Genomic DNA, 18587 nt, shown 5'->3' with positions numbered 1-18587 from the left:
TAGCCAGTGATAGCGCATTGCCTGAACATAGTACCAGCTGAACGTAGTTCCAGTTGATGCTCTTCATCAGCAACTGAAAGGATATGAATTGGCGGCAGTGAAGGCAAAGTGAATCTGAGGTTGTACCATGCAAGCAAGTGGCTGTGGAATGGACAATAGCATCTAAGGGCGCAATCCTAACCCCTTATGTCAGTGCTTTCCAGCACTAGCAGCAACTGTTACCCTGCACATGCCTGATCTCGTCTGATCTCGGAAGCTAAGCAGGGTCAGGCCTGGTTAGTACTTGGATGGGAGACCGCCTGGGAATACTGGGTGCTGTAGGCTTATACTATAGTCTTTCGAGACTGAAGGTTGCCAACCTCCAGCACTGGCATAGTGGTACCAATGGAATGTAGGCTGCATCCTGCAGTTGGGTGTCACTCACAGAGGCCTCTTCAAAGTAAGGGAATGTTTGTTCCCTTACCTCAGAGCTGCATTATCCTTATGTCATTGCTGGAAAGCACTTACATAAGGGGTTTGGATTGCGCCCTAACACAGATACAGGCTTATGATGTCATATCCCTGGCACTGCATGATGCTGGCTTTTCAGCAGCTCTGTGGCCTGTCTACTCCTGGTGCCTGCTGCCAAGTGTGAAGAAGGTGAATTATATGTGTCAGGGCATGTTTCATAGAAGGTGTTGCTTGTTGGAGATGTGGGAGACATGGAACCATTTTAGAGCATATGTAGTGAGTAACTTGAGCATATGTAGGGAGCACATGTATTTAGTAGTTACTATATTCTGAAAACTAGTAAGTAAACCTGTTCATCTGGTTCTAGGAATGTGTGGGAAACACCTTCAAAAGGTTTATTAGAATACACTCCCACTATTTGGCATATAAAAAATGAACGTGGGTTTGGATCAGAAGGTTACTAGGAGGCAGGTTGTTTGCTAGAAGGCAGGTACTACTTAAATGGAAGGATAACACTCAACCAGACATTAGTTACTGGGATACTAGAGTTAGTGAACCTTGCAGCCCAAGTAGAAATAACATATAAAAATCAAGGTATGGATGAGACATATGAAGAAATATGAGGAAATGTGGAAATATACACAACTTTTTAAAATGGCTTTATTGAAGATTTTCTGCTTTTCTCCTCACTTTGCCCCCTTTTCTCACCCCGATACCCTCTCTTTTTATCACTTCTTCCCCTCTCTTTTCTCATTTGAACTTCTCATTTGATTATCTCTTTGTCACGTGTATGGAGATTTGAATGGTAGCTGAATATGTAAAAGCTCATCTGAAAAGAATTTTATGGAGATTTGAAATGGCAGACTATGGGGAAGGGGAAGGAAGGGGTAGTAGGGAATTAAATTGAAATTAAAAACATACATTGGTTTATTTTCTAAAAATGCAGTCCTTCTGTGTCTTTACAAAAGTGTGTGTGTGTGAATAAATAACACACTTTGTTAATAAATAACAAAAAGGCTGATAAAAATTAAGAAACTAATAGAACTGCAGTATCATAGCCATCCCAATTGCTTATTCATCAGTCAGATGATGCTCATCCCAGGAGTCACAGCAGTTCTCCATTCTGAAAACATGCATCTTGCCCAACTGTTTGAATGCCAGCAGTCATTTCTCAATCCTGGGAGTATCACTGGTAGTGTGCCTGGTTTTCTCTCTATACTGAAATTGCTCTCTTACCAAATCAGGGATATCCAATGCAGAGGGCCTCCTGGATTAATTTATGGGTAGTAAGTGACTTGTATAGGAACTAGAAAGGAAAAAAAGGCAAGAGGGAGACCAAAAAATTATTACATAAAGCAAAAAAAAAAATTAAGTCTGAAGTCATCTGCTGCCCTGAAGTGGCTTATCTAGCCTAGGGATGAATTTTTGTCACAGGGCAATCTATGGACAGAGAGAGAGAGAGAGAGAGAGAGAGAGAGAGAGAGAGAGAGAGAGAGAGAGAGAGCCATAACAAGACTCCTTATTTTGAACTTGAGAGCCAAGGTTACTTTCAAGGTTAAATGTTTACCAGTTGCAGATACAATTTCAGCTTCTATTATCACTTTTTTAGAAAAGAAGGGGGACAAAAGTAGAATACAAGGGAAGAGCTTTACCCATCAGCCATCTATTGAGAAGCAATGAACATCTGTTCCCCCCCACCCCACCCCCACCCCCAGAAAGAACTATTGAGATAAGTGAACAAGTCCTTAAGTTGCTCTAAGAAGGGCTGTTTCCTTGTACAAGGCATGCTACCGCTGGAATCATTTTGAGTTATGACCTGAAGTGCCAAAGCCATCATGGATTTAATGATTTTTGGCATGGTGATCAACTGTGTGAATGCGCTGATGCATTTCAGATGTGCGACGCATCATGTCAGTTGTCGTCTGGAAAAGCTTCACAGTGTGGGTTGACCCAAACATTGGGATCTTGCAGCATAGCCATTGCATTCACACAAACACTGCATTCACATGGCAAAAGGGGGGGGGGGACTTGGAATGGCTCTCCACAACTTCAGTTATGACCTTGCAGCTGTCATGTGTATCTAATTTCTGTTAGTACAAATAGTGGCATAAAGCTTTTTAGCTAATAGGGATTCATGAAAAGGAGAAGGGCAGCTGGAACAGGGGACCCCTTTTTTTGCATACCTCCCTCCCAGTAACAAGAACCCTTTGTAAAAAGGCATGTAAACAAAAGGAAAAATGGTGTGTATGCAAGAGAATGTGCTCTTTATTTGCACCCTTCTTTCCATCTTATTGACCCACAAAGTGGTTGCTTGTTCATCTTTGTCCCAATTATATCAAGCTTTGCTCAGTTTCCCCACTCTCACCCATATACGCTCCATCTCTGATGATCAGACATTCATAGCTCCATTTGTGTGAGGGGAAGTTGCAGGGATTGAAAGTTAAGGTGGAGAGAGAGAGAAAAAAAAAAGCCCTTTGCAGAAATAAGAAGCATGGTGTACAGCTGCTGTATGTCAGGCATTTGTTATTGCTCCGTAGAGAGCCAGTCCAGTGTCACAGTAATATATTAATTCAAGGGTAATGGGTAGGAAGAATTTTGCAAAGGTTAAAAGGTTGCCACAGCTCATGATTGTTTGAATTATTTCACAAACAAAACCAGCTTGGGATGCCTGAGGGGCAATATGCTGCATTGACTCAATTCACTAAGCCAATCTCTCTTGGGCTTTTATTTACCGTTGGTCTAAATGACAACTTGAATATGCTTCATTTTAACCATGATCAGTAATATTGTTCATCTGGGATATTACAAATATATCATGTAGGGGTCTCTCACTCCTCCTCCAGGTTGTGGTGCCATTGCTCTAGTGTGCAATTTGCATGTATTTTTGCCATTCCTCCAGGCGAGTGCCCTAATGAAATAGTTACGGCACTTGTTTTTCGAACAAGGAACCCTGGCATTCCTCAGACACTTGATGACTTTTCGATGAGAGGATCAGAACTGACAGACACACTTCGCTGGAAGACAGCTCGTCTACCACTGCTCTTCCCTCCCCTCCTGTATATAAAGATGGGAGATTGTTGGCTGTGTTCTAGGTTTTGCAGTCAGTTCAAGAAGTGAGACCTTGCCTGTGCCTCAAATGTATTGAGTGTGCATCCTAGAACATTTCCCAGAATCCCCCATAATACACTGTGGTTTGATGGCAGACGGGTAGGTGTCTCTCATGATATAGATAGATGTTGAACAGGTTCCCTGAAGGTAGAGAGCATAAAAATAGCTGAGTTAAGAGTTAATTAGAATGTCATAATTTATTTATTTTTTTAGATTGTGTGTCTAAAAAACAGAAGACAGTTATGGGGACGATGACAGGGGACCATATATTCATCGATTTTACTATGTAAACTGATTATGATTTTTTTTAAGTGTCTGCCTCCTGGGTGCATGGGCAGGGCTGCTCAAATACCAAACACACACTAAATGGCCAAATGGCCACATGGATTCCTCCCTGTTGCCCCAGACAACCCTAATCTGCTGCCTTCTCTCCCCCCACTGAGCCTTGTGTGGGATAGGGAGCGCTCACCCAGGTATTCCTTACACCGGGTTGGGCAATGGGCAAAAATCCAACCAAAGTTAAGAGTGGAGCTAAGCGTATGCTTAACTGTTCTATTGAAATTGAGTCTTTGTTTGTTTTGCGTGTTGCTGGAGAGATTTTTCTGTCTGGCAATTTGAGAAAAGCTTAATGCTCCTAAATGCACTTTCTGGAGAATTTTTGGTTATAGTAGGGCAAGGGCCGAATGCATGAGCAAAAGAAAATGAGAAGCAGAGCCAGAGAGAAGGTCTTCTCTGCAATAAGCTCAATGCTTGTGGGAGGGAGGGATGTCTAGCTCTGGGCGCATGTGTATTTATGTGGAGAGTATCCGTGTGTGTGTTCATTCTATTCGTGTGTGTAATAATTCTAAAGAATAATTCTTCTTAATAATAAGAATTTTATTCTCAATAATTCTAAAGAAAAAATCTTGCTTTTGGCCAATTTGATGGTTAGTAGGTCAGGGTGCTTCTAACAGGAGAATCTGGAGTGGGTGGGGAGAACTCTAAAATCCCAACCATTTAAATTATACTTTATATCCCTTTTAAGTAACTTGTCATGATGCTCATAATAATTATAGGTGAAGGTGGTTTTCCCAGAATTATTCAAGCATGAATTATCATTCTTCAAGGCTGCAATCTTATATGCATTTCCTTGGGGGTATGTTCCATTGAACTCAGTGGGGCTTTCAGTGGGGGTAGACAGGCCTAGAACTGCACTGCTTTTTCTTGGGGGGGGGGGGGAAACACGCCTGGAAATGATCTTGAAAAAGTCCATCCTCAGCCAGAGGAAGCCAAGGGAGCAGATCAGCTGGGGGCAAAAAGGGAGGGGGGTAACAGCCACAGACAGTCAAATTTTTAAGTATCATTTTTTTAAAGAAAAATCTAAGAGCATACCAGTGCTGTCCATCCTAACTGTAGCTCTATCCTTCTCAGAAACAGTGATTGAAATGGGGCCATTTCCTGAGCTGCTTGGCAGAAGGGTGGAATACAAACATACAGAGTAATCATACATGGTTAGCTTTCAGAAATTTACCCTCTATCACACTCAGCTGAAATGTGGAAGCATGTGTTTTTGGTTTTTTTTACATGCTTATTGGACTAAAATGTGCCACGCTCATCTTTAAAAAAAAAAAAAAAATTAAAGATGGGAGCCTCAAGCATCAAAAGTGACCTGGGCCTCTCTGAACCTCTGTGAAGATCTGAAGGCAGTTTTCTTTATGTGCTATGAAGTGTAATGTGCAGTTTGGCCCTTAACGTACCACTGAGTGCTCTTGATAAATGAAGGGAAAGTTTATCAAGGGTGCCCTATTTTGCCAGCCAGTCTTGCTGTTTCAAATCCAGGCATACCTGCCAGAAAGCCTGAAATATTGAGGAGAAGCCCATGAACTCATATCTTCCTTCTCTCTTTCATGTTGTTTCCTTCTATTTATTTGCAGGAGACCATAAACTGCAAGTGATTTTTTTTAGCTAGTAGATAAATTTATCTGTAAAAGCCAGAAATGGCTGTACTACCTAACAGATCATACTTTAGGTTAATGGGCATTATGTTAATTGGTACATGCTTAGGAGAGATTAAGAACTTCAACATCAAGGGCCAACAATCCGCAGCCAAGTTTAAAATTGGCAAACTGGGAAATGGAACATTTAAAACTTAGTCCGTGCTTTCTTTTGCTCTAACAAGCTGCCTGCTCTTGAGCCTGCCACTAACAGGCTGATGGAATCAAAACAAAGCAGAACTTTGAAGGACAGAGTTAGAAACTGCCAGGAATTTTACAAGTTACTTTGCTCTCATTTAGCCATGCAAAATGAAATGCGATGCTGAATGATTCCCAGAAAGTTGCAGTTCAGAGCAGTGTGTCTGCCGCAATTGTGTAGGAGTACGTAAAAATCATGAAATGCAGTAATATGTGTGGGATTATGTCTCCTGCCAATTTTGTTTTAGAACAGCATGTTTCTAGTCCTTGTGACTGCAAAGCTTGCAAGTGCGTGGGGGCAATGTGTGATGAAATCTAAAGGGATGGGATAGAATATTATTTCATTTGGTTGTGGTTGGCATCTCAGTAGCCTCTGTTGTTCCTTTCCCTGCCTTATGACTAAGAAAAAAGTAGCACATTGGGCAAAACCAAACTGCAGAATAAATTGTGATTACTGTTACTAGTGGTATCCCACTGTCCTTCCAAGTTGCATTCATGGGATATTTGTTTTCTCTCAGGACTCTATTACCAGTGCAATCCTAAACTCATCGGAAGTCAGTAGTGAACTCAGTACTCTCATCTAAGTAAATATATAGGATTGTAGCCTAAAAGAGGACCAAAGTAGATGAAATGCAACTGGGACCTACATAGGAGCTCGTACATGTTCCACCCTCTAATGTAAACAGCATCTGTGCCATACTCTGAGCCAGACTAGCACCATGATATGGGGGTAGGGGTGTTAATACACCTCCCAGCTCAAATTGGGCTTCCTACAGCTCCTGTTTGATGTAGGTTAAATCTCCCATTGGTGCCAATAGGAACTTTCCTTTTGGGGCAAAGAGCAGCTCCAGCATGGTGGGTAGGAAGAGACTCTTCCTGGGTCTCTTGCAGGCCCCTTAAAGATATACCTGCCTGTTTGTGTGCAACCAATCCTGACTGACCAAACCAACCACATGTGCTGGAGGGAGTGTTGCAATTTAGCCTCACCTATACATGCATGCGGATGGAGCGGCATTCATACTTGGCTTGGATTTTCCCAGAAGCATCTGGCCAGCTGCTAGATTTCTGTTGGATTTCTGTTAGGATGGATCCTTTGGTCTGAGCTAACAGGGGCTGTAGAGTCTTTTCAGCCAAGGAGGGCAAAAAAATGATTTGTCTAAGACAGTGATTTTCAACTTTTTTCACCTCATATCACAATGGGAAGGCACTAAAATGGTCAAGCCACACCATCAGATTTTTGACAATTGACAAGGCATACCATACTGCTGGTGGGGGCTCACATCCCCCAAAGACCCTACTAATAAAAGATTGTCTCCCAAAGTCCCACGGCACACCTGGAGATCATTCATGGCACACCAATGTGCCACGTCACCATGGTTGAAAATGGCTGGTCTAAGGCCATCATTTGTGATTGGTGTGTGATTAGAAACTAATGTCTTCCCAGCTCAGTTTGAGCCGCTATGCCACACCAGCTCTCAAATTCAGCAGCAAAACATACATTGACGACACCCTTCCATGCAGCTCTCTCCTGATCCTCCCCACACAGTCAGCTAGCCCTGGTTCTCAATTACTTTCCGGAGGTGTCGCAGCAGTGCCTGAAGGAGTTGTGCTCCAAAGCATAACTTTGCAGCAAAGCTCACTGCTGTGATATAATCCTGTAATCATCCTGGCAACTTCCAGATTTCAGCCTGGTTGATTGTTTAATGGGTTAAATTACATTAAGCAGCAGTAGGAATAGAAGGGAACTGTGCATAATTGATATAAATAGCTAGGAGAACAGTCCCACTGTAACGTTGTTAGGATTTTTCATTATTGCAGGTCATTAGACAGTGATATGTTAAGTAGTTCATCTCTGCAATTTGTAATTTGACAACTTTCAGAAAGGCAAGAGGGAGTGCCGCTCTAAGTCGCTAGGAAAGGACAAACGCTAGTTGCAGGATACAGGCTGCCATTGTGGAAACATACCATCGCTGGTTTGCAAAGAGCTATTCCCAGCATGTCTCTCTCTTTCTCTCTCCATATGTCTAACAGACATTCTCCATCATGAGCTTAATTCTAAATCACTGCAGTGTAATAATAATGTTACTAGTTAATGATTTTACAAACAGATCCGAGCCAGGGGGCCTGCAAATTGCTCCAGAATTGAGGATCACTCATTGCCATTAACTATAGGTATTTTGTTTTTCTTTTCTTATGCTACCTCTCCATTCGTGGAGGCACAGAGATTCAGGGGCTACCTATGCTGCAGATGTATCTAGACTGTACACCAGTTTAACTCCCCTGGCTTCCCCAAAGAACTACCGGGAATGTGCAGTTTTGTGAGGATGCTGTAGAAATCCCTTGGAAAACTACAGTATATAGCATTCAGGTGGAGCGGGAATTAGTATTAAACCCATTTCAAGCTCTGGTATGGATGTGGCCTTTAGGTGATTTCTGTACTTTTGTTTTAATCAATTGTAATGTCATATTGGTCCTCTGGAGCTGGACCTGTTACCCCAAACCCACCAATAAAGACATCAGATTGCAGCTTGGGTTTAACTGGGCCACTTTCTTAAACAATTTAACAAGAAATGCAGCAGGGCCGACCCCAGCATGTGGGGCACTAACTAGGGGGAAATGGTCCTAGCTATCTACCTTCCCCGTGAGTATGTTAGGGTGAACCATCCGACTCAAGGCTCAGCTGAGTCCCATGCGTGAGCCATGCTTGAGCCAGCCTATCATAGTCACTCCTGAAGGGTGAACGGTCTTGATAGGACAAACCTTGCAAAGTCAAACCTCGTTGAGCTGGTCAGGCATCATAAGAGCAGTCATGGCTGCATGCCCCAGCCTGAGCCACAAGGTGGGATGGGGGCAATGGGGCATTAACGTGGATGGTGCTAATGGCTTTTCTATTTTTGCAGGGAGTACTGAGTGAGATTTGCACACTGAACATAGCAACATAATTCCAAATGGAGATTCAAGTAACAATTGCAAATGTGTTGCTTCTCCTGCCTTTGTTTGCATTCCTCCCCCCCCACCCATAAACACACGAGACAAGGTACAGGTGGAACCTCAGTATCCACTGATTTGACTCCACTGACACCAAGGTCCACCTTTAAATGTCTTGTAACAAGTAAAAAAGCATCAAAATTCAATTTCCTACCTTTGCACTGTTAAATAATTATAATTTCATTCCATTAGACTCTATTATTCACCCCATCTAGTAGCTGAATGCCACTGGTATAGTGTCTATACCAGGGATGCCCAAACCCCGACCCTGGGGCTGCTTGCGGCCCTCGAGGCCTCTCAATGCGGCCCTCAGGGAGCCCCCAGTCTCCAATGAGCCTCTGGCCCTCCAGAGATTTGTTGGAGCGCACACTGGTCCAATGCAACTGCTCCCAGCGTGAGGGTGACTGTTTGACCTCTCGCATGAGCTGTGGGAAGAGGGCTTCCTCCACTGCTTGTTGTTTCACATCTGTGATGCAGTAGCGGCAGCAAAGGAAAGGCCAACCTTGCTTTGTGCAAGGCCTTTTATAGGCCATGAGCTATTGCAAGACCTTCATTCAATCATATAAGTTCATCTTTAATATATTCGTTTATGTAAACTTATGTAAATTTATTCAAATTTTAAATGTAAATTAATTCTTTTTTCCCCCTGCCCCCCTCACAGAGTCAGAGAGACAATTTGGCCCTCCTCGCTAAAGCTTTGGACACCCCTGGTCTATACCAATGCATTCTGGGGAGACAATTTAGGAGCAAGAAACCTGGAAGTGGGTCTTTAAAGCTATTTTTCCACTGATTTGGTATCTATTTTTTTTTTAACCTACTGGGGGTTCTGGAATGGAACCCCCTTGGATAACGAGGTAGAACCTGTACTTTGGAATAGCAATAGGGTCACAATTCATTCAAAACAATGCATATAGCCAACTCAGATAACCTGCAATGGGTCCTAATTCCTGGCACTCATATCCCCTGTATTGTGGGCTCCTATCCTAGGGGTTGATTTTGCAATCCTAGTAAAGGTCCTCCTCAACATGTATTCCCAAGCTCTGCTCTGAGCACCTCCTTACTTCACTGTGCAGAAAAGATGTAGAAGCAGGGAAAAGGTATATTGAGAGGGAGAGTAAAATGTGCCCATGTGTATCCTTATGGGGAGTGGGGTTATTCTCAGGTTACTGAATCATCATCCCTTGTTTTATTTAAAAATTGATCTCACCTACTCCAAGGCAGCTAACAACTGAGCCTACCATGTAATAGTTAAACATACAATAGTAAACCAAATTCATTGTGCTGCCCTTCAATGTTATACCAGAATTTCCAATCCAGTAACCTTTATTGGCATACGTATTATACCAGAATTTGCCAGTGAAGAGTGGCATCTTAACTCTGCCTAACAGTCAGGCTGGACCTGTTGATGAGCTGCCTTTGGCCATCATTTGTGCAGGTCTGAGCAAAAATCATGTTCCTGTTGTAAATCAGCAAAGACAAGTGCAGCATTTTGGGGTGTTTATTCCCACCTCCTTTCCTGCTTTGATTTTTTTTTCATTTTCTTTCTCTCAAAACAAGGATGAAAGATCACAAGAAAGGGCTCCACAGATAAAACATTACTCCCATACAGTGTAATTACAAATCTGGGCTCGTAGGAGGAACGTGCCTGAGCTTTGATTTCACGGATGGCTGGGATTTTCCCATTTGAAGTGATGGAAACAAATGTGCTGGCATGTCCTGAAAGGGCTCTTCAGCATAACAGGGATTTTGTCCAGAATGCGCCGAAAAGACTGGGGTGGGGTGTGTGTAGAGGGGGTGAGAAACCAGCTCACCTCAACCAGATTTGGTATTTGGTTTCTATTTTCAACTGGTCCAAAGTGTTTGCCTTCAACCTCTGTTAACATATCAGTTAAAGAAAACTGAAGGAGGCTAGCCACAAAGAGCTAACTCCTGCTGCCTCTCAAATTTTTATTTTCATTTTTAATTCAAAGACTTTTACTAATCTTCTTCCCTCTAGCAGATAACAGTGTGATTCACAGATATTAAAGTCAACGTGAAAAAAACCCTTCCCCTCGGCTTGCATTGATTGTTTATCAAAACGAATGTTTTGGAAATACAGTACAGACTTATAGAGTCACTCTGTATTTGCAGCCCTGCTTTTATGCAAAGCTTACCATGTTTTTTAAAAAAAATGGACATTACATCTGTAGGCTACATCAGTTCTGGCCATACCATGCATTCTCTGGACTGAGATTGAATCAAGTATGGGCAAGCCAATATGTAAAAAGGGATCAAGTGGGCATCTGTTGATAGAGCTTGCACACAACATCCCCCATGCTGTCAGACTACAGTTTTCCATAAGGAGAGGACAGGTGTTCTCCAAAAGCAGCTTACAGAGCATTAACTTCATTTTGCTCCTCAAAGCACATGCTGTAATGCAGTGGGTTCCCAAACTATGCACTACAGTGGGTGCCGTGGTGAACTCACAGGGGTGCTGCGGGATGTCCCTGGCAGACTTTTCTTCCTGGCTCTCCCAGATTCCGCCCTCTTAGACACATACGATCTTGCGTGATTCACATGAGACCTCATGCAATCCAAGATGGTGGGTGCCTGGAAGAGCCCGGAAGAGGCCGCTGTGAAAGAAAGGTTCCATGACCACAATAAGTTTGAGAACCACTACTGTAGGGGAATGCTGTCCCTCCCTCATTTTCACTAGCCAATGAGACCAAAACAAAATATTCCTTTTCCATATCCTATTTGGGGGTCAGTCAGATTCCAAGCAAGAACAAAGCCAATCCATTGAGAATGATACTACACAGAACTCTGGTGGATATGCTATATGTTTGCCATATAGCAGTGATTTTCCACCCTTTTCATCTCACGGCACACTGGCAAGGCACTAAAATGGTCAAGGCACACCATCAGCTTTTTGACAATTGACAAGGCACACTGTGCTGTCAATGCGGGCTCACATCCCCCAATGGTTCTTTTGATAAATGATCCTCTCCCAAATTCCTGCGGCACACCTGGGAACCATTTGTGGCACACCAGTGTGCCAAGGCACAGTGGTTGAAAATGGCTGCCATATAGATTAACAAGCGATAGTAGTATGGATGCATAGGATGAAGGATGCCAAGGCAGTACTTTGAGCTGAAGAATTCCTTTCAGCAGTACTGTACAAGATTTTGAACATTCTTTTTGGGGGGGAGGGGGGAATAGTAAAAAACTGATAGATTTGCAAGGACGCATATGGAGAAGGTAGCACATTGTTCAGAATCACCATTGTAGAAGAGATGGTGTACATAATTGTATTTCATTCAGTTCCTTCTCCTCTCAAAATCTACAAACTCAATACAAGGACTTAGAATATTCATCAGTGATACAGTTGCCATTGACTAGAAGCTCATGGACTGTACATTCTTCTACTATGTCTCATCTTGGGTATATCAGTCACGAACTATAGCATAAAGCAAAGTTGTAAAGAAAGACCCAAGCATTCACATGCAGTTCCCCGGGACTGCGCTTTAAAATCTTCTTTAAAATCTTTACTGCTGCTTTTAGAGCCCAATAAGAGGAAGATAGTAACAAATCACAGAATATTAGCATTTCAACATCTGGTGACCTTCTGCCAAGTGGCAGGGTCAACTCAGTTACTAAGGGATTGGGAATAGCTATTGGTGATCTTGGGCTGCTTCTACATGGCACTGGAAAGAGTATGGCAAGAAGAGTCCTTTTAAATCCCCATGCAGAACGTTTTATATCCCTTTTCTCTACCAGTTGATTTTTTAACTTTTTAAATACCTGCATGCATGCACACCCTTGGATCAAAGCCACTATCTCTCAGCTTTAACCATCTCACCGAGCTGTTTTGAATTAGGACAATAATCCCAATAATCTGGGGTTATCCCAGATGGTTGCTTTGACAAGTGCAGTGAGTTTTTTTGGAATGAGACAAGCATTCAGTTGAGCAATCATTCACCAGTGTCCTGAAGAAGTGCAACCCAGAAGGGATCATGCCAGAGGTTATTTCTGCACATTGGAATCAAATCAAATGTGTCTTGTTCGCAGATATTACAGCATGTCAATATACCATTGAGAAGTTTTTTGAGGGGGCAGAGTGTTCTCCTAGTGGTTCTCCAGCATGATCCTCTTGAACTGGTTGGCAACCTTCAGTCTTGAAAGACTATGGTATAAGCCTACAGCACCCGGTATTCCCAGGTGGTCTCCCATCCAAGTACTAACCAGGCCTGACCCTGCTTAGCTTCCGAGACCAGACAGAGATCGGGCATGTGCAGGGTAACAGTTGCTGCGGTCCTCTTGATCTTGTAATATGTTTCCCTGCCTGACCTCATTTTGAAGTGATAACTGAGGGCGCAATCCTAACCAACTTTCCAGCACCGAGGTAAGGGCAATGCAGCTCCCGGATAAGAGAACAAACAATGAGGAGGCCTCGTGACTGCCACTCCACTGCAGGATGCAGCTCATGCCCCCTTGGCACAGCTATGTCAGTGCAGGAAAGTTGGTGTGGATTTGGGCCTGATAATTCCAAATTCTTTATGCCACCACATTTCAAAGAGATCTCACATCTGAGATTACAAATGACTCTTTCGAATGCTACCTGTCCGTTTTATGACCTTGGTGTCAGGACCAAACTCCAGAAGGTCACTTGAATGTCTTGTGTAGTTTTGGATTTCACATTGTGGCTCTCTGTTGGCACCACAGAAAGCGCAGTTGGGGAGTAACTGTGGTCATAGGTTATGATAGATCTTCTTCTCAGTATTGTAATAACTGATCAGATACATTTCTCCATTTCAGCCAGCCGTTGGTTCCAAAATTCAAAGCACCATGTGTTCAATGATATACACTCAGTAAAGGATGCACAGTAAATGCACAGTACACACAGTAAAGGATGCACAGCTTTTCTCATTTTCTTCAGCAGTGATGACAGAGGGATGAAATGGGAGTTATGTCCCTTCCAGCCCCACTAATGGGCACCTTGCATGTCAGAGGTCCGTCTGCTTTGGAGTCACATGTGTAAGAGCCCAAGCATCAGGCAGCTTGTCTGGATGAGATTCCTAAGTTGCTGAATGACATTACACAGTCATCTTCTTGTGCTTTACACATAGTCCAGAGCACATGCCATTGAGTCTGAATAAATCAGCAAGAAGGATGGACCAGATGTTTGCTTTGAAATTGGCAGCCGCCTCCTACAAGCTCTGAAAGCTTGCTTTCTAACATGAAAGGGGATTGAGAGTTGAAATGCAGCTTGTGGTTTTACTCAAAGAATTATAGTTAGCTATTATCTCTTGATTTTTCCATGTGTGTAAAAGTTTCCTACAGCAATGCGGGCAATGTTTAAAATGTTCCTGAGAGCTGGAAAAAACATAATAGTTGCTCTTTACTATGAAGAGATTTTGCTTATTCTCCAAGAACCATTTTTTCACATTTAATGGTCAGAGGTTTGATATGAATTATTATATCTGGTAGAAAATTATCTGGTGATAGCACATAATGACATTCTAAAACTGCATTCCACTACATTTTGACTATGGGCATGTTCAGGGGATATGTGTTAGGGAAGCCATTTCAGATACCAAGCTTTTGGGGAGCAGTGTCCCCTATCCCACCTCTCCAAATATTCAGAATAGCTCAGGTTATTTTATAATCCACTCCATATTCAGAGTCACCTCCCAACTTCAATCTATCACCTATCCAGCACCCAAACAGCTCCTTTTTCTTTTTCAAGATAATTTAGGGCTCAGCCCTATCCAGCTTTCCAGCACTAATGAAGCCACAATGCATCCCCAAGGTAAGGGAACACTGCCATAAGATGCAGTGATGCCCCATTGGTAGAACTGCACCAGTGCTGGAAAGTTGGATAGGATTGGGCTGTTGATCATCCAGGGTAGTAGAAATGCAAGTGCCTCAGGCCCAAATCAAATGTGCAGTTATTCTTTGGGAAAATACATCAATGAGTAATATCCATGGGTTTCAACTCACATGGGATTTGCAACCACATGTTCACCACAATCCAAGGCTTTCTTCATGGCAAAATCTGCACTAGTCCCTTCTCTGGTGCAGCTAAACATTGTTCAGCAGACTTCCTGTGTCTGTATGTATCTTAGTAGTACTGTCCAGCTGAAAGGGGTGGGAGTTTCCCCTGAGGATTTGTCCTTTCAAGGGCAATAAATGTCTTGCTCCTGCCAGCGACAGCAGGATTCACATGCTGTTTCTTTTCTCTATCTGTGTGCACAGGACTGACCTGCTCATATGGGAGCAAGCTGCAGGCCACACCTTGGGGCTTCTGAGCAAGCAGGCATAGGACTGTGTCCCAAAGCAGGTGCCGTCCCATCACCTAACACAATACCAAGACAAGCAGGCAAAAATATTTCCGTTTCATCCTCCTCTGCCTCACTCTCATGAGTGCCCTGCCACTGCCCGACTTGGATGGCAGTCTTATTCATATGTTCTGGGAGTAAGTCCACTGAGCACAATAGGACTTACTAGTAGGTATGCATTAGAATGTTGATCATGATGGGATCAACTCGCTTAAAACCATTTTTCCCTGGTTGGAATGGAGTGAGGAGGAGAGGAGAGGGAGGGGCAGCTAAGAACGGATTGAGATCCTAGTGCCTTGAACTTTGTTGATCAAAGGAGTGATGCAAACCTATTTATTTTTTTGAACTCTTGCTTTTGCTAAATGAATAAAAATTGATTTCTACTTTGTTTGGTCACGAATGCACACATTTAATATTCTGATCTTAATTTGATTTTTAGATGGGAGAAAAAAAATTAAATGTATAGAGCCTAGAAGGCTTCTTAAGTTTTTTTTGTTGTTTTTTTTTTTGTACATGAATTTACAATGGACATTAGCAAAATAGTTTAAAAAAATGACAAACGCTTGAGTGGTTGTTCCCCCTCCTAAGGGCACTCTAATTCAAAAGAGAGTATAATGGGTCTAAAGAGGTCTGGTCAATCCATTACAGTGCTAAAATGAGTCTATAGGATAATGCTCCTCTGGAAGGCAAGTAAATTGCCCCATTAATCTTAACCACTATTAATTATTATTATTTCATTTTTTATTTTTCCATGAGATTACATCTTAAAGATATGCATTAGTAAAGAATCACAGATAAGTCTAATGAAAGCAGATATGAGTGTGTTTGACATATACATGTTCTTGATTACGTGTTATTTATTTATTACTGTATTTATATACTGCCTTTTCTCCTCCTTGGAGTACTCTTCAGATATTGCTCAAGGCGGTTTATTATAGGCAGGCTTCCTAGACCCTACAATGGTCTTTACAGTGTTCTGAATATATAGAACCCTTCAAACTCCAGCTGTAATCTGTCAGTGGTGTAGCCCAGTATTCTTCAACCTTGGGATCGGCACTGCAATGGGGTTGTGAAACTTCAACCTTGGGGTTGCAGCATCTTATAGGAAAAGAAAAAGGTTAAAGACCACTGCACTAGAGCACCACCACTAGAGGTAAAGGCATTTGGTGAACCCCTTCAGATACCAGGAGACTGCATCAAAGTCCTGCTCAGGTTCTTAGCAATTGTTCTAAAATAACCTTCACTAGTGCCAGGCTTCATAGTAACTATCCGCTCTCTCTAACAAGAATATCTGGTTACAGTGAACTGTGCTGGGAGGGTGTTTGGGAGCAGGAAGTGGGGACAACAAAGGTGAGGATGGATGGGGAGATAGGGTCGTGGGAGGGGGTGGGATCAGTAGTGGGGTCCCCAATCTATCTATCTATCTATCTATCTATCTATCTATCTATCTATCTATCTATCTATCTATCTATCTATCTATCTGGGTCCTGGCTTGAAAAAAATTGAAGACCACTGGTGCAGCAAACTTTATCTTAGCTGAGGAACTCTCTGAGCTTTCCTCAGGTAAACCATTCTCAATGTTCCAGGGTCAAGGGTCATAGCTACTTATCAGTGACTTTTTTGATCTCTCCACCAGTCACAACCCAGGCACTGCCTGCTTAGCTTCTGGTAGTCTTCAGGTAGCTCTTCCTCTGGACCATACCTCCTGATATAGGGAAATCTGTTCATGCAAGAGTTCTGTCTGCACTGACCAGGGCTGGTTCACGTACAGATATCACTTTTGCGCTGATATAAATAAAATGATGACTTGCATGTGTGAATGGGCCATAGTATAATGTAAGAACCACTATGCTGGCTCACATAAAAAAATACAGGTAATCCAGCAGTCTCTTTCCAATCGTTGTGAGCCACCAGGAAGTCCACAAGAGGGCATGAAGACAGTAACCTTCCTCTGTTGCTTCACTTGGTATTCAGAGGTATATTGCTTCTGCAGATGGATGTTCCACCTAGCTATCATAGCCATTAGCTGTTGACAAGCTATCCTTCATGATTTGGAACCATCTCAAACATGGAGCTGTGGGCCATCAAGCCTTAAAAAACCAAGTACGGTATATAATCGTAAGTAAAACATCTCCAAATGTTTTGGAGAAGTCATACGGATGCTGCACCTGAGGAGACTAGCAAACCTTCTTTGCAAAAGACTGACAGGCATATTGCAGTACTTCTGAATCATTAACCAAACATTGACTGTTGTTTATACCAGTTCACAATGCTGTATTGTTTCTTATTGGGTGCCTGGCTGTAATTCTCCTGCAGATGCCCGATCTTGTCTGATCTTGGAAGCTAAGCAGGGTCAGGCCTGGTTAGTACTTGGATGGGAGACCACCTGGGAATACAGGGTGCTGTAGGCTTATACCATAGTCTTTCGAGACGGAAGGTTGCCAACCAGTTAACAGCCCAATCCTAACTTTAAAAATAAGAACCACAGAGTGTGCACTGCATCCGGGGGGGGGGGCAGTACCGGCGGTCTCCTCATGATAAAGAAAGTTTCATTCCCTTATCCTGGGCCAAGCCTCCACAGCTCATTAGCATCACTGGGAGTAGCCATAAGTACTGCAGGTGTTGCAACGCACTGAGTAATCGGCCCCTCCCACTTGCCCTTCTGGGTACCAAGGGCAATATGCAGGAGACGCTGTTAAGTTAGTTGAACATCTGTGCATTGCTGTCACTGCCTGGAATGACTCCAATGGTGAGTGGAAGGGGCTGTTTGCATGGCATGTTGCTGTGCCTAGAGTAGTTACCCCCCCCAGCTACACTACTGCAACTGCCTGGAAGAGTCTCCTTAGACCTGCACCAGCCATTTTGCTGGTGCAGAACCAAGGAGAGAAAGGGAGAGGAAAGAGGAGGGAATGGCGATATGATCCTGGTGCATGCTGTTGCCACCAGAATCCATTCCTTTCTCCACCACTACCTACTGATCGTGCCAGCTTACCTGAACTGCTGCAAGTAGCAGGCTTTCAACTCCACCACCATTTACAGTGGCAGTTCCACAATGGTTGCTGGTGCCACGCACAGTATACTACTACCTTGTGGCCTTTTGTGACAGCAGAACCTCTGTTCCACTGTCATAAAGCATAGTTACTACTGGGCCATAATACACGCATATTCAGTTTGTGTGTTGCTATACCGATGAAAGAAAGTCATCCATCTCTCTGTCCAAGTGGAAATATTATTCTGCTCAGCTCCTGAGATTACCAAGATTACCTTGGGTCCTTAGAAACACTGCAAAAGTGCACAAAATAGTCATCGTTATTTGCTTGGGCTTGTTTGTTTTATTGATGGTATGTATAAATATCAGTGGTAATGAACCAGTGACCCAACCTTTAAAATATTGTGTCTGCCTTGAAAGATCAAAACAGAGATCTGGTTTTTCCTCTGGTGTTTTGCCTACTAATTGGTAGCTTGCAATTCTCCCACTAATGTAATCTTTGCAGGGAGCCAGTTTTCAGGGCATTTTTTTGTTAAAATTCAAAGGTAATTATTTTAGTTTAAG

General features: G+C 42.9%; 2 pseudogenes; one reads left to right on the top strand and one right to left on the bottom strand.

The window, feature by feature from the left end:
* The first annotated feature begins 204 nt into the window (after positions 1-204).
* LOC136650520 (5S ribosomal RNA) lies at positions 205-324 on the top strand (annotated as a pseudogene).
* Positions 325-12889: 12565 nt separating this feature from the next.
* On the bottom strand, positions 12890-13010 carry LOC136649811 (5S ribosomal RNA; annotated as a pseudogene).
* Between the last annotated feature and the right edge of the window lie 5577 nt (positions 13011-18587).

Source organism: Tiliqua scincoides, chromosome 4 (assembly GCF_035046505.1).
Source record: "Tiliqua scincoides isolate rTilSci1 chromosome 4, rTilSci1.hap2, whole genome shotgun sequence".
Classification (NCBI taxonomy): Eukaryota; Metazoa; Chordata; class Lepidosauria; order Squamata; family Scincidae; genus Tiliqua; species Tiliqua scincoides.
The sequence above is the reverse complement of the archived record's forward strand: the minus strand, read 5'-3'. Positions and strand labels throughout refer to the sequence as shown.